Source organism: Crinia signifera, chromosome 4 (genome assembly GCF_055691185.1).
Source record: "Crinia signifera chromosome 4, ASM5569118v1, whole genome shotgun sequence".
Taxonomy (NCBI): domain Eukaryota; kingdom Metazoa; phylum Chordata; class Amphibia; order Anura; family Myobatrachidae; genus Crinia; species Crinia signifera.
In genome coordinates this window covers 276,566,868-276,584,280 of record NC_139220.1, presented here as the reverse complement: position 1 = coordinate 276,584,280, position 17,413 = coordinate 276,566,868, and positions in this window count along the sequence as shown.

The window sequence follows — 17,413 nt, the reverse complement described above, 5'->3', positions numbered from 1 at the left end:
GAACCCGAAACGTGGAGCGCGCTGCGAGCCCGCGAGGGGCGGCTGTACACGTCCTCTGACCTTTTCATACCCCCACTATCCACGTCGGCGTGGAGCCACCGAGCCCGAAGCGTGGCGAGCGGACGCGCATAACTTCACAGGTATACGCGTCCGCTCGCCACACTTTATAAAATAAACTCCGACGCGGATAGTGGGGGTATGAAAAGGTCGTAGGATGCGTACCGCCGTCCCTCGCGGGCTCGCAGCGCTCGCCACGCTTCGGGTTCACGTTTATACTGGGGGGTTGGCTTGGGGGTGCATTTAACATTGTAAGCACCCATTAGGGTGCTTATACAATTTTTCATCGCATAGGGGGCTAAAATCGCATCGCAGTGCATCGGGTGTATGGCATGTGATGCGATGAAAAATCGCGCGATGATAATACACAAGTACCGTTTTTTTGTATGCACCAGCATTCACCAATATTCTCACCTACACTTCCATAACAGGCAGATCATGTACTCAGGCACCTCCCAGTCACTGCCCAGGAAGTCGGAATGCCTAACACTTTTTAAAGACCTCTCTGGTACTATGCATACATTCTGTAACGTATGCCCAATAGGAGTTGCTATGGATTTTTAACATATGTGCAGCAGCAAACAATTGCTCATGTACATTGGTATGGCATGAGACCCATTGACTATTCAGTATTGCTCTGGAGCTTTGACGGGTGGGTAATAGAGTGTGGCCTAGTCCCAACCCCCCCCCCCCCCTCCAAGGGTTTTTACTTTCAGTAGTGATCTTTCTCCTGCATATCACAGCCCCCATTCCTAAAGAAATGGCACACTCAAATAATGTGTACCCGGACGACATGGTGGCCAATGGGCTAATGTACTGTACCGCGTGTACACATCAGGATGATGTAATGATGGAGGAAACAATCCCTTGTTCATTCTTCATTGCCCAGCACAGCATGCAATATTATGCGGTTAGCCATGCAGCACGACACTGCATGCAACCACAGTAGTGCACAGGTTGACCGTATGCACTCCAGCCGATAGGTAATTCTGATTTGTCCAGAAACAACATATTGGGCTGAGATTGCTCCAGTGTGTACCCTGCTTTACTGTTTCGATCAGAGACCAGAGGCAGACGTTATCATTGTAACCTATTCTGCTTGTTAACATGCAATGAACATTCTGTGAACACCTTTCGCTAATGGACAAGTTGGACTCCGGATCTGCACTGGCAGCTCAGCTTATTTTCAACAAGTTAGTCATCCCCATTCCTGTAGTTCGATCTTTGCTTTAAAGTAAATGAATAGGACAATTCTGGGACTGTCGCAGCTCTGACCCTGGGCTGTAGCTTTAACCATATGTGTTATAATCCTGCACTCTCTGGCTGAGATTAACATGCAAATTTTCCACATAAAGCAAAAGTGTCAAAGCCATTTATAGTAAATGCCGACCGAGAACCGTTTCCTAAAAATATTTGGTTTGCAAAACAATAATGTCTGACACAAAGAGAGAGAGAGAGAGCACCTCATTTATCATTCTCATTTATTTTATTGCTAAGACAAATATAGCTTTTCGTGATGAAGATGTGACTAAGCTAATTAGCATGTGTTGTCAGGACTGTGTAGCCGGTATATGTTCTTATAAATTTGTGTCTAGAAAAATATTTTTTTCCCTCAGCAAGCGCAGTGCGAAAAAATGCAAGATGCACTCTGCAAACAGGCATTCTGTAGGTCTGCCAGAGCATTGCCCATCATCGTTACACGACTATACATTTGTATAGGATTTCAATTTGTGAGGTTAGGTCTTTGATAAATGTCATTTCTGCCTAATAGCGTACGTCAGAGACATATTAAAAGAGAAGTGCCGTGTGCAGGCTCCGAATGGTTCCCCTCCACTCCGGCAGGGTAGTAGACTCTGGCATTCTGGGAACAAGACACGTGTGGTGCGTTCCTAGGGACAACTTTATTACACATGCGCAAATTCATGAAAATGGTAGAATACAAAGATTACCCCAAAGGTCCTGTGGGTTCCAATCATTGTATACTGCTTTCCTGCATTTGTGACCTTTAAAGTTTTTGTAACTGTTTTTTTTCCTTCTGCTTCTGACATAATAAAGGATTTGTGTGAACTTTTAAATTAAGAGAGATTTTTTTTCCTGGACTGTTATCTATAATCGGGACAGTACGTAATGTAGAATAGCCCAAGGAGGACCTATACAATAAGAAGTGAGCATAGTAAGAGATGTCATTGTAAAACACCTGCAGTTCTCCAGAACCCTGACACTTGTTACATAGCTAGGCAAATCCATTAGACTGTAATTAGATGATTAGTGAATGTGTGCGTAATGCAAAGACGGAGGCAGTACAGTGTATTTTATTTTAATTAAGTACAGGATGTGCTGCTGTGAGTGACTGAAAGGAAATAAAACACTAATGGGATGTAAAAGACACTGTGTAAATAGTATAGGTCATGGCTGTTGGAACAATATACAGATGGCTGCTGTAATAAACATTCTCATTGCGTCTCATGTACCACTAATCTTTTATATATAAAAATTCAAAAAGGGAATTTGCCACAATTAACCAATTCCGTGACCTCTTTGACGCAGACTGACCACCGTTAAACAGAGGGATTGAATAGCATTCTAAAGCTATATATCGTTCCTTCTGTATCTGCTGATGCATGCTTCTGCGCCACTGTCAGACAATGTTATTCTGCCCTATAGAAAACCAAGGAATGCATACAATACCTTATATGGCAAGAGCATTGAACATGCTGGGATGTGTGGAACTACACATCCCAACATGCCCTGACACAGTTTTGCAATTACGGCATGCTAAAACTGTGAGAGGGCAAGCTGGGATGCACAGTTCCATAGCAGCTAGAGGGCTGCATGTGGAATTCCCTGGTTTATGGGATGTTTATAACCCTTCTGCCCATATACAGTATTTGAGTCCACAGTTCTGCTTTATTCAGCTTCAGCTACAAAGAACAGCAGAACTGCTCTGGCACCTAATAAACATGATGATGATGACACTTTTCTAAGTAATCACTGCCCCAGGGCTCAATACACAGAAATCGGAGTTGGGCAGTAGGGGGAGACATACACTGGCACTGAATGTACCAGTAAAGCTCAACACTCTGAGGGACTATCACACAGACTTCGGAATCCAATTCTTAATGTGATTCTGGCTGAAAATCATGTCGTCTGATTTATTTAGCTTAGCTATCTGGTGTATAAGGCAAACCATTATTCTCAATGGGGACACTGATGAAGCTCAGTATTACCAAGCTATGCTTAGCCCCTATAGCTAACGCCAACGTCACACCCTGTATGCCCCAATTCAGAGTCCCTTTGATTTGCTGTAAAGCTGAGAAAGACGCCTGTTTCTTATGCAGTGAAGAATTAGAGTTCTCATGGCCATCCTGCTGCCAATGGTATATAGACCCTTTAGAAAACATTGGACACATGTATCAAAGTTAGGAGAGTGATAAAGTGCAAAGACATAGGGTGGGTAAACACCTACATGTGCCTTCCAGACAAATCGGAAAGACATATCTGCCAGATAATACAGTGCGTCAGAAGACCAGGAGTCATAGCCTTGGCCACAAGTGCCCAAGTGCTGTCCCCGACTCCGAAGTCCATCCTTCCTCTGCTGCAGTTCTCCTTTAATGGTCTGGTCCCTTGCCAAGCAAAGGAAGTGGACTCGTTGGACTGACCAGTGTATAAGGAAGAGGAGAAGAAGATCACACTCAGGGGTAGATATAGAAAGCTGTGTGAAGGGAGGAGAAGTGACAAAGTGCCTGGTACTTTATCTCCGGCCAATCAACTCCTGACTGTTAACTAACAGGCTGGGTTTAAAAAGGGACAGTTAGAAGCTGATTGGCCGGTGATAAAGTACCAGGCACTTTATCACTTCTTCTCCCTTATCGCTGCTTCATGCATCTACCTCTCAGCGATCTCCACTGGCTAGAGAGCATCCTGGCGTGCATCCTGCAATAGGCCTCCTTCCCACACACAGACCCCCAGTCATCATGCTTCACCCACACCGGAGACACCTTCTTCTTCAATGGGAATCGTATTTGTCCACAGAGTATGCAGGGTATATTCATGTAAGACATTTACATTGATAGGGGCCCTCACAAGTTTAATTCCCAGTGGCACCCACAAACCCTAATCCAACCCTGCCTCCCTGACATTGGGGGGTTATTCAGACCTGATCGTACAGCTTCTAATTTGCAGAACCCTGCGATGAGGTAAAAGCTGCCCAGCCAGAGTGAATTCCTGCCCTGTGAAAGGCCAGCAAAAATATTGCAGGCCTGTGATTGGCTGAAAATCCATTAGTAGTGCCAGTAGCCCAGGTCCTACTCTGCCTGTGCGATAGAATCAGGCTGATTGGGGCCGAAGCTGAAGTCACACATCCTCCCTGAATCCCTGTGTTTTTCTTGACACTCCCAGAGTGTCAATCAACTTGAGAATGACTAGCAATTAAAAATAATTAAATTTCATTGCAGGATGGCCTTGGTATGCAAAGTTGATTTGATAATCGTCCGAACTGCGAATTCACAGCCAAGCGATCAGCTCTGAAGAACCTCCATTGCTCAGAATTGTTGTTGGATGGACTATAGTGCCACTGAAATAATGGATACACCTTAGGACACAGGTACTCAAACTCGGTCCTCAGGACCCCACACAGTGCATGTTTTGCAGGTCTCCACAGACTCACAAGTGAAATAATTGGCTCCACCTGTGGATCTTTTAAAACGTGTCAGTCAGTAATGAGTGCACCTGTCTGGTGACCGGGAAACCGTGCACTGTGTGGGGTCCCGAGGACCGATTTTGAGAACCACTGCCTTAGGATTTGGTACTGTTCCAAATACTCATGATGGCGCTCGTATAAAGGATTTTTCGTTAAGGATTTAAGACTATATATTTCTAGCCAGATTTTGCACTCTATGGGGTTTATTCTAGTTCATTCTTTCTGACAAAATCCTTCTTAGATGGACAAAACCATGTGCACTGCAGGGGGGCAGATGTAACATGTGCAGAGAGAATTAGATTTGGGTGAGTTATTTTGTTTATGTGCAGGGAAAATACTGACTGCATGATTTTACACTTCAATATAGATCTCACTTTGAAGAAAAACCCCACCCAAATCTAATTCTCTCTGCACAAGTTACATCTGCCCCACCCGCAGTGCACATGGTTTTGTCCATCTAATAAGGATTTTGTCAGAAAGAATGGACTAGAATAACCCCCTATGTTATCTAGTTTTGTGATTGGAATATTGTAATCTCTGAAGATTGTGGATTACAGTCTTTCAAGTTTATATAGGAGAGACTTTAGGTGCACAGAGAATTTATCCCATATCTAGATAAAGCTGGCGCTAGTCCAGTGAAACGCGTTGGTGGTGCAGTTTGTTCCAGAAACCGTGGAGACTGTTGGAGAATTCAGCTGCTCAATCTTCTGACCACTGAGTCCCTAACTATTGGAAGTCCTTGGCTAATATTTCCTGTCACATTGGATACAAATAGCCGTGAGGTGGTAGGTAGCCTCCAACATCAGCCCCTCCCTCAGATGGCTCACAGGATTCAAGCTTGCCATATACTGGAGTCCATCTATTAATGAAAGTTTTTTTTTATATGTATGAATTTATAGTAAAAAACATGGAGGGCGGTATTCAATGTGGATTTTGGCGTTGTGCAGCGAATCCTGTTTAGGATTCTCTGCACATTCGCCACTGGTCGCCGCATTCCGGAGCCTCGCCGGCTCCGGTATTCAACGAGTCAGGGGCTCGCTGCCCCTGACCGGCGAATTTGAGCGTCCGCCGCAGGGAGCCTGAGGACGGTGGCAGGCAGGGAGATGGAAGTCTCCCTGCCTGCCCCCGAACGTTTGTGGGGGGGAGGTGGGCTCCCTGGGTGCCAGGCAGCACAGGCTGCCCCCCGGGGGTGCCAGCAGGGGACCGCGTATATTCACTACACCCGATCATGAATATGTAATGATCGGGTGAAGTGAATATATGAATATCTAATGAGCGGCTCGGCTCCGGCCCCCTGCTGGCTGCTCTGTGTAAAAAAATATATATATATATTTTTTTTTAATTAAATATATATTCATGTGCTTACAGCACATGAATAAAAATAGCATGCCCCTCCTCGGAATAAAATTCCAGATTTTTTTACACCAAATGTAAAAAAAAAAAACACTTTATTTTAAAAGTTCACATTCCACTTCACCATAAAAAGATAGCGATTGCTACTCGGTGAATCATGGCGAAAAAAACCTTGAAATGTATACGCCATCTGGTCATTGAATAGGGTGATTCACCGTTTTAGTCAGAAATTCGCCTTACAGCACAAAATCGCCATAAAAACCTGGCGAATCAGCCTCATTGAATACCGCCCATATTATACTAGATTGATTCACCCATATTAATTATATTAATTGTGTCAGCGCTGCTTTAACCTGTGTTTCTTTTGTGTATAAAAACACAGAGCCCATATATATATTCAGTATTTCCTTATCAAACGATAACTGATTGGAGCCCCAAAACTCAGCAGAGAGCATATAATACAATTTGTGTACTGCTGTAATAACAATATGCCACCTTAATTCATATTTCACACCTCACTACAAGTGGTGATCTAATCGCACACCTGAGCACCTTCCTGTATAAGAGACGAGACCTCTTTGGATTAATCATCGCTCTTAAGTCTCAGCAAGGCTGTGTACGGGTGTAATGATCCCGCTCCTCCAGCGTACCGCCTATTTCCTGCCCTCTGCTGAATTTTCTAAATTTGCTTTTATCTAAATGCAGAATATTGAAAATCCCATTATTCTCTCCTGCAACGCTTTCTGGCTGTTTCTTTGATAAATGTTGTGTTCTGGTTCTATTTGTTTCACTGACTGGAACTAACCACTGGCAATCATTTCAGCAAATCTCTGCTACCACTAAACAAATTCTGCCTCTCCATCAGTGTCATAATACAAGAGTGGAATCAGTCTGTAACCCCTTCACTGTTTTGGCTTTCCTAACTGCTCTGCTGAGCTTATTTTGTGAATTTTGGACTGATAACCAGGGCTGTAGAGAGGTTGCTGGTGCTCCAGTATGGGTGGGTTGCATGGCCTATACATGGGGGTCTCGCCACACACTCTTTTGAAATACCTGTTGCTCCATGATGCCGACCTGAATGGGGCAGATCCAGTAGGGGGGAGGAGACTGCTGTACTCAGTCTGAAATAAAGTTTTCAGGAAATGAATGCAGCCTGACCGATCTATTGAAGATGTTGACTATATTTGGAGCTGTGGGCAACCCTTTAAGGGTACAACATAAATAACTGTACATCTACTTGAAACTAGTTAAAAAATAAAGTCCACGGAAATATGTGGATGTTCAGGACTTGGGCAAGGTCTGTAACATCTTGATGCACCGGCAGCCACCAGGAGCTCCTGAGAATGGGGTATAACCTTTTCTTCAGCCCTGCATGCCCAGTAAATGTGCCCACTGGAGTCGTTTTTGATGATGCTAAGGCTGAAATTACGTTGCAGGAGGTATTTTTACTGTGTCAGTCACAGAAAGGAAGCAAGCTGGATTCAGAATGGATTTATTATCAAAAGGAACTTTTTCTTTGATATTTTTGTTTCAATGGAGATAAGTGATGACAAGATTAAAATTGTAGAAGAACAATTGCCATCTAGCCTAGGGATAGTTCAAATAATGCACTGGTTAAAGGTACAGTAGTTTTTTTTATGGTCAATAAAGACCGTCACAGGGAATTTTGCTCGAATTTTTCAGTTGCTGCTACGCATGCTATGCAAGTTTATTCGCTTAGAATTCCTTTTTTCCCCAGAAAATATAATTATTCACAGGATATTAAAGAAACTGCAGGAGTTCCACTTCCTGGCTACATCTTTTTCAGAGAGAACAGCCCTAACTCCAACCTAAGGAAAACTGCTGGGATTTAAATCCTCGGCTCAGACAGAGATGGTGGCCCCACCTCTGGCTCCTGTCTACAATATTTAGAACTGTACCAGGCTATCAAGAAACTATGGAGTAGATAGGTGTGTGTGACAATTATACAGGCGCCAGGAGATAAAATCAAAGGGTTTATTGTGAAATAAATAAATAAAACTAGAAAGCTTCTTACCCCTAATAGTATTTAGAGCCAGCAAGGATGGTAAATGCAGTCCCTGCTTTTGGCTCCAAATACCTTAGCACTGGGTGAAATAAATAGAGCCTATGGGGGAAATTTACTAAAGGAAATTTGTACAAAAAAATAGGTGTATTTGTATCCAGAAATACACTTATTTTTGACATTTACTATCCCGAAAATACGGCAATTCGTAGTCGTATTGATGTGCTATCAATACAAATACGAATGGCCGTATTTTCGGGATAGTAAATGTCAAAAATAAGTGTATTTCTGGATACAAATACACCTATTTTTACAAATTTCCTTTAGTAAATGTTCCCCTATATATTAATTCAGAAAGCTGTCAATTACTGTATTAAGCCTAAGGGGTTGGGTGTCCTTGCCTGCAGTAGGTCAAAAGAAGTCATAACTAATGTCCAGCTTCATACTAGCAACCAATAGTGAGTAATCTACAGCAACGTTTCTCAAACTGTGGGTCCTGACCCCGAAGTGGGCCCCGACCTTCTCAGCATGGGGTCGTGACTCTATGTTGCTGACTATCAGGTTGATGACTTTTCTAATCTCAGTCAGTGATTCAATGAGTCTGAAAAATCTGTTGAAATCTGTTATTTTAGACTCCTCCCATCATTTTGTGCCTCCACAATGCTGCCATGTATGTGCTGTCTGCTGACTACACATGTGATGTGATGGCCTTCTGCAGTAACTTGCTGGGGTCCCAGAGCAAAATGGTTTGACACCTGATCTACAGTATTAAATTAGTTTGGGGTGTGACACTATCATGTTTGTTTAACCATATATTAGATTGAACGGATATTTATCTTATCTATTATTAACTTACCAGGCACAATTTTCGGTACTCTTTACCTAGATGGGCGCCCGCGATTGAAATCGCGGGCGTCGGGGGTAAAAATCGCGGGTAAATCGCGGGTACATAAAAATCTGCTACCCGCGATGACCGCGATTTTCCCATAGGGAACAATGTTAAAAAGGCTGATTGAGCGCGATTTTCATGTAAAATGCCTCAATGCCCGCGATTTGGCCATAGGAATCAATGTTAAATGGGCCACAGAGCCCAAATAGGCACAATTAACCCTTAAATGTCCCCCCAAATTTTTAACGCCACCCCACGATCCACGCCAACCCGAAGCGTGGCGAGCGCAGCGAGCCCGCGAGGGGCGGCGGTACGCGTCCTCCGACCTTTTCATGCCCTACTATCCACTAGGGCGTGGAGTGAGAATAGAATAGTGTGGCGAGCGCAGCGAGCCACCGAGCCCGAAGCGTGGCGAGCCCCGCGAGGGGACGCGGATACCTTCACAGGTAGACGCGTCCCCTCGCGGGCTTCACAGGTGTCCGCGTCGCCACGGACACCTGTGAAGCCCGCGAGGGGACGCGTATAACTGTGAAGGTATCCGCTGCGCTCGCCACGCTTCGGGCTCGGTGGCTCGCTGCGCTCGCCACACTATTCTATTCTCACTCCACGCCCTAGTGGATAGTAGGGCATGAAAAGGTCGGAGGACGCGTACCGCCGCCCCTCGCGGGCTCGCTGCGCTCGCCACGCTTCGGGTTGGCGTGGATCGTGGGGTGGCGTTAAAAATTTGGGGGGACATTTAAGGGTTAATTGTGCTTATTTGGGCTCTGTGGCCCATTTAACATTGATTCCTATGGCCAAATCGGGTCCATTGAGGCATTTAACAGGAAAATCGTGTCCATCGGGCCTTTTAACATTGATTCCTATGGCAAATCGGGAGCATCGCGTCGCGGGCATCGCGGGTACATTTATGGCCGGCCGCGACGCGACCGACAAGATTTCCATGTTTAACATGGGTTTCAATGGGAAATCGCGGGCATCGCGTCGGTCGCGTCGCGGCCAGACATAAATGTACCCGCGATCACCACGACGGGCGCCCATCTAAGTAAAGAGTACCCAATTTTCTTTATTTGGGTAGATGTATTTAACTCTTGCAAGAGATAAAAATGGAAAAGTTCCCCATAGCAGCCAATGAGGTTCTGTAATTTCACAACCTGTGCTAGATACATGACAGAAGGTGATAGTTTGCTTTGGTAACGTCTCTACTGTATTTCTTTCGAAAGGCTTGACACATCTCTCCTTATGAGAGCTGTAATCGCTGTTCTCTTGGGGCATTGATTCAGCTTTGCCATGATCTTCTCACCTCACTTAGACTAAGGTTAACTAAACTAAAAAAACACAATTCCCTTCTTCATGTGCAGAAAGGTGTACAGTATAGCTTTTTACCATGCAAAGGAGCCTGATTACCCAACCATCCGGCACAACATGGCCGACCACTAGAGCAGGGAATGCCGCAAAGTGTTAGGCCAATCATTAATATTAATAGTCTGAGTGTGTCATACTTGTCTTCTCTCCCATAACTGCAGGTAGGCTCTCGAATATCGGGAGAGTGAACAAATATCCCAGCTGGTAACCCCCTTACACTCATACACACACACACACACTCACACACACACACACTCATGCTAACCTGCAAAACCTATTCATGCAGTTGTCCAAATGGGCGGTCTGGAAGGGAATTTCACCATTGTGGTCCTGCCCCCTAGGGGTTAGGACCATGATGATATGGGCGCCCCTAATTCTGCATATACAATACAATAGTATAATCAGTAAGCTACAATAAGGCCTTTGATTCATTTATTGCTGGGATTTACTTTGGTTCTCAATTCTGGTAATAAGGAGCTGCTTAGGAGAGGAGGATGCCCCTCTCTGCAGTGCAGAAGACCTTGTTACACCATATTCCAGATTCAGGCATAGGGATCTTTGTGTCTGGTGCTTTCCCACTCTGGCTGTCACTCATCAATGGTGGAATTTACCAACACTCAGAGATATTGGAGAGAGAGAACTAATAATAACTAATCAGTTTCTGTCCCTCCACAGGCTGTTTGAAAATGGATAGTTAGAAGCTGTTTGGTATGTTATCTCTCTCTTCCCATTATCTCTCTCTGAAGATTGATAATACTCCCCCTACGCAGCAGAAACTACAGATCAAGGAAGAAGCCTAAATATCTTTTGAAGTTAAACTTTTACTTGGAGCTGTCCCTATTTTCCTTATTAGGGGGATTTCTCCCAAAACCATGGACCAAATTTAATAGGCTGTGAGAATCAGAAAGTGAGAGATGGAGAGTTTTCCCATTATTTTATTTTATTTTTTATATTCTGTTTTTATTGAATTAAAGTATTCAAGTACAGAGACCAGAGAAATAACAAACATAAGCCACAACGATCGATTCAGTATACAGATGGTGACATTGCGTTAACAAACATCGTTACAGAATTACAGTCTCAAAAATGAAAGCGGAATAAGAAAAAGTACCGTTATAACCAGGAAAAGGTGGGGGGAGGGGGGAGGACTCAGGGTGGGGAGGTTTATGGAGAGAGGGGGGGGGGGGGTTGACCAATCTTTAAAAGTATCATTCAGTTAGTTGTAGAGTTGTAAAGTGATGAAGGAGAGGGTTGATTAGGTCTTACCATGAGCCACCACATAGTCTTTGTAGAGGTTGGAAGATTTGTAATTTAACCACGGAAGCCATATGGCCGTGAATTCTGACATCCTATCTTTATTGTAATTTAACCACGGAAGCCATATGGCCGTGAATTCTGACATCCTATCTTTAGAACTAAGAAGTAAGTCCTCCATGTTCATGTAGTAGTCTATCCTCGAAAACCAAGTGAAACGAGTGGGCGGAGTTTGGGACTTCCAAAGAGCAGGGATCACTGCGCGAGCTGCGTTGCTAAGGTGACGTAGTAGGGATTTTTTGTGTGAAGAAAGCGGTATAGCTGAGTGGTTTAACAACCAGAAGGAAGGATTGGAGGGGACAGGAGTGAGTACAATGTCTGTTGACACAGAGATTACCTCCCTCCAGAATGGTTGAATTAGAGGGCATGACCACCATATATGAACCATAGTGCCTAGATCTTTCCGACACCTCCAGCAGTTAGGGGAGATCGACGGGGATATAGTATGTAGGAGGGACGGGTATCTGTACCATCGCATCAGAAGTTTATATTGGGTTTCTTTAACTTGAGTGCATATGGAGCTCGTATGGGTTTTCATAAAGATAGAATAGACTCTTTCTCTGAGATTGTGATATCTAAGTCTTTTTCCCACTTCTGAAGAAAGGGCGTAGCTTTCTGAGGAGCATTTTGTTGTAGGATTTGGTATAAGGGGGATATTATGCGTTTAGGGTGAGCGGGGGAGACACATAGTCTTTCGAAGGGGGATAATTCTCTGGATGCCTGTTTTAGTGCGTTTTTTGTGTAAAGGAAGTGTCGAACCTGGAGGTATTTCCAGAAGTCTGATTGTGGGATATCCCATTTTTTCCGGATGTCGGAGAATTGCATTACTACAGAGTTTTGCGTTAGCTGGCCTAGTCTAAAGAGACCTTCCAGTGCCCACAGTTTGTAGTGGGAAAGAGTAATGCCTGGTGTAAAAGCGGGGTTCCCAAGGAAAGATGTGAGGGGGCCTATGTCTGAGGAGATTTTAATCTTATTGCGTAGCATCTTCCATGACCGCAAAGTAGGGGAGATGGTTGGGTGCTGATGTGGGAGTCTAGGTAGGGATGGGAGCCAGGGGAAAATTTTGGGATACTGTTGGGCGTAGAGACCCTCCAGAACCACCCATTGTTTGAGCTCCCTACTTCGCGTCCAGTCCAGGACCCTGCTAAGCATAAAGGCTTGGTGATATTTTTTAATGTCAGGGAGTTGAAATCCGCCCTGAGCGGTCGGCCGCATGAAGGTAGACTTGCTAATCCTGGGGGTCTTACGAGCCCAAATGAACTGTTGGATCAAGGATTGAATGGCTTGAAACCAGGAGTCTGGGACCTTAATTGAAAGCGCTTGAAGAAGATACAATAGTCGAGGGAGGGTGTTCATTTTAACCACGCCGATATGGCCTAACCACGAGATAGTTTTATATTGCCATCTGCAAAAATCCTTTTTGATAAATTTGAGGATAGGGTGATAGTTTAGGGAAAATAATTGTGAGAGATCTCTTGGGAGTTGAACCCCCAGATATGTTATATGGGAGTCTTTCCAAATAAATGGGAAGAGGGCTTTTAGGGCAGTTATTTCATTAGGAGGTGTGGAGATGTTCAGGGCATATGATTTAGTGTTGTTAACCTTAAAATTGGAGAGGGCACTAAAAGTGTTCAGTTCCTGCATGAAATGTGGGAGTGAGTGGGAAGGTTGTGTAAGGATTGTTAAGACATCATCTGCGAATAGAGCTAGTTTGTAATTGGTGTCGTCTACTTGTAGGCCTGTGATCAAATTATTCTTCCTAATTGCCCTAGCGAGGGCTTCGATACAGAGGACAAAAATGAGGGGGGAGAGTGGGCAGCCCTGTCTTGTACCATTGCTAATGGAGAAAGTGTCAGATAGGGCTCCATTGACTCTAACTCGGGCAGAGGGTTGTGAGTAGAGAGCTAATATTCTATGGAGTGACACCAGTCCCAACCCAATATGTTCTAGCACTGCCCTCATAAAGTCCCAGTTGACCCTGTCGAAAGCCTTTTCGGCATCGGTCGACAGTAAAATGGTGGGAGTTTGGCTCTTGGAAGCTAGATGGATTAGAGAGATTATTTTTGTAGTTTTATCTTTTGCCTCGCGGCCGGGAAAGAAGCCTACTTGATCATTGTGTATTAGCATGGGAAGAAATTTGTTAAGTCTAGTGGCCAGTCATTTTGCATATAGTTTTAGATCTACGTTGAGCAGGGATATTGGCCTATAGCTAGGGCAAACAGAGGGATCTTTCCCTTGTTTTGGGATTACAGTGATTTGGGCTTCTAGGGATTGAGGGGGAAAGTAGTGGTTAGCTGTTATGGAGTTAAAAGCTTGAACTATTTTGGGGGTAAGGACATCTTTAAAGGTTTTGTAGTATGTTGCCGGGAATCCATCCGGGCCAGGGCTCTTACCTGAGGGCAGAGAGGCTATGGCCTGGTCCACCTCCAATGCCGTAAAGGGCTTATCCAGGGAAACTCTGGCTGCTGACGGGAGTGTGGGATATGCCACCTTTTCTAGGTATAATTTAGAATTAATTAGGTTTGAAATAGGATTTGTTGTAGAAGATGGGTCTGATAGGTTGTATAGTGCCGAATAGTATTCTTTGAAACAAGCTGCAATTTCAGGTGTTTTAAAGCAGGGCGATCCTGTTTTGTTTTTCATGTTGGAAATGAAGGAAACCGTTCTCTGGGCCCTAAGAGCCTGAGCCAGTAGGCGTCCAGGCTTATTGCCCCACTGGTAGTGTCTGTAGTTACATTTTCGTATGGATGATTGAGTTTTAAGGTTGAGTAGTTTTTTCAGTTGGTCGTAAGCTTCGGATAAGTCCAGAAGGTCGTCGGGTGCTAGGGAGGATTTGTGGCGGGTTTCTAAGAGGTGAATTTTTTGTAGTAGTGAGTCTACAGCTGACGATCTAGATTTTTTCATATATGAGCCTAGTTGGATCAGTTTACCTCGCATAACGCATTTATGCGCTTCCCAAAGGGTCGTTTTTGAGACCTCATCTGTCTCGTTGATATTAAAGTAATCGGCTAGGGTTTTGTCTAGTTCGGATTTGCAATATTTGTCTTGGAGGAGAGATTCATTAAGACACCACGTCCATTGGGCTGGGTTGCGATGAGAAGTCGCAAGGGTCAAAAAAACTGGAGCGTGGTCTGACAGATGAATTGATCCGATATCGGCTTGGATTATCTGTGGGAGATGTCTGTGGCTTATAAATAGGTAATCTAATCTGGAATAAGTTTGGTGTGGATGGGAGAAGAAAGTATAGTCGTGGCCATTGGGATTCAAAACTCTCCAAGAATCCGCTAATTGTGAGTTATGTAACAGCTTCCTTACTTGTTTATGTTTGCGTATCGAAAATCTAGGAGAGGGGGGGGATGTATCCACAGGTGGGTCTATGGACCAGTTAAAATCTCCTCCCAGAATAACAGTGCCCTTATATAGAGGTTCTAATTTTGGTAAATGGGAGCTAAGAAATATAGCTTGATTGCAGTTAGGGGCGTAAAGGGCTATGAATGAGTAGGGTCTGGAAAAGATAGTACAAGTAACCACCAATATCCTACCTGGAACTATTTTATAGGTCTCGATTTCTGTAACTTGTAAGGATCGTGAGAATATTATAGCTACACCTTTAGTTTTGCTATCAGGGTTGTTTGAGTAGAACGCTAAGGGGAATCTATAATTGGTTAAGGAGGGGGGATGTGTGTATACTTTGAAGTGAGTTTCTTGTATCAATGCTACATACACTCTCTCAGACCATAGCATATTTAGTAATTGAGATCTTTTTTCGGGGATATTCAAGCCTCTGGCATTGAATGAGACAATTTTAAGTTTACCTGGACATGTCATCCTGAGTAGGGGTAAGTTTAGCGAAAGGACATTCGGATTGGTCTGTAGGGACAAGAGTGTAAAGGGATGGGGAAAGGGAGAACATAGGGTAAAAAAGTACAAGAAGATTAAACATCAGTAATATATAACAACCCGCCATGAGACAACCAGTAGTAGTGTACACTTGGTGTCTCATTGGGCCCAGTAGGCCAAGTGCGGGGGAGGGGGGTAACTAGGTGACGCCGCCTGGGGCGCCATAGTAAAAGTATTTTTATATTACACTGTGAGAAATTTTTATGGTGTAATTAGAACCAACCTTAACTAAATGGTGAGATTATGCATTTAAACCTTGTTATAAAGGACCAAAAAAAGAACAAAAGTCTCACAAATGTATAGGAGGGGTGTCATTAGACGGGCATTATTGGTGGGCGGGATAAAGGGTTTGCCTCACCCGACCGTTGGCACCCAGGAAGTCCATGGATCGCTGGAATCTTGAATATGTTCACGTCGACCCAGAAGATGATGGATCTTTGGCGGGGATACTCTGGAAGGAAGCCTGGGTCGAGGAGGTTTTCTTGCTGGTGTCTCGAGTGGTTTGCCATGGGGTTCCATTTTGGTCAGCTGGGGAGGGGTCAAGTCTGGAGGGTTGAATTCCCAGTCAGGAATCTTCATGGGGGGGAGGCCGAGGCCAGAGCAGAAGATACTTGTAGTTGAAAGGGAAATCCCCATCTGTATTTCAGTTGGCGTTTGCGCAGCTCGTCAGTAATGGGTTTGAGGGTTTTCCGCTGCTGGAGGGTGTGCCAGGATAGGTCTTGGTATAAGGCAATGGGTTCACTGTTAAAGGTCAGCCCGTCTAATCTCCTTGCTTTATTCATTATATCTTCCTTTTGGGAGAAATAGTGCAGGCGGCATATAACGTCTCTTGGGCGGTCCGCGGGGAGACCTCTTGGTTTGAGAGCACGGTGTGCTCGATCGAAAGTAATGGTGTTTAAAGAGTCTTTCCCCAGGATCTCGTTGAAGATCTTAGTTAAGACATCTATGAGGTTTGTCGGGGGGACGTCTTCAGGGATGCCCCTTACTCTGATGTTGTTACGTCGGCCTCTGTTATCCAGGTCTAAGACCCGTGTTCTGAGGGATTTAAGTGTTTGAGCTGCAATAACTTCGCAGAGGGATTTTGTGAATGTGTCAGCAGACTCCCGGTGGTCCTCGAGGGCATCCACTCTTTCAGTTAGTTGGGATACATCTTGCTTAATTGTTGCCAACTCCTTACGCATGATGTTTTGTATATATTGTTCGGTGGGTAAGGTTTTCATATACGCCATGAGTTCTTTGAGAGTAGGTTCTCCTTGGGTAGGAGAAGAGGGTTGTTCCATTGTCTTGGGAGAGGGGGGTGAAGAGGAGCAGTGGGAAGGTGGGCTTGAGGGAATGTTAATTTCAGATTCACTTGGGATGGCGGAGAGTAAAAAGGGTCTCAGATCTCCTTGGGTTGGGTTAACTTTTGGTTTCTGGGTGTTTCCTTTCCTTTTTCCAGACTTGACCATGCTGGTGAGAAGATAGTTCACATCGAGGCGGTCATGAGGCCGCTAGGTTGATGGCTAAGAGTTGTAAGAGAGTAGTGTGGCGAAGTCCAGGCCGCGTCCCCTCAGCAGCCTGGCATCAGCAGGTCAACGGGCAGGACATCCCAAATGAATAGGTGGATCAATGTAGAATGAGGACCTCATCCCCAGTCCCTGATATGGGACTGCGTTCTCTGGGCGACAGGTGGGCCTACTGCTCTGTCTGCTGGGCTTCGAATGAAGTACAGAATCAGTGTGTTGATAGATAGTTATTAGATTACCACACTGTGCCCTATGGTGTGGGCGGGGATGTCTCAATCAAACCAGAGGGGGACACAGTGTGGGCCCAATGC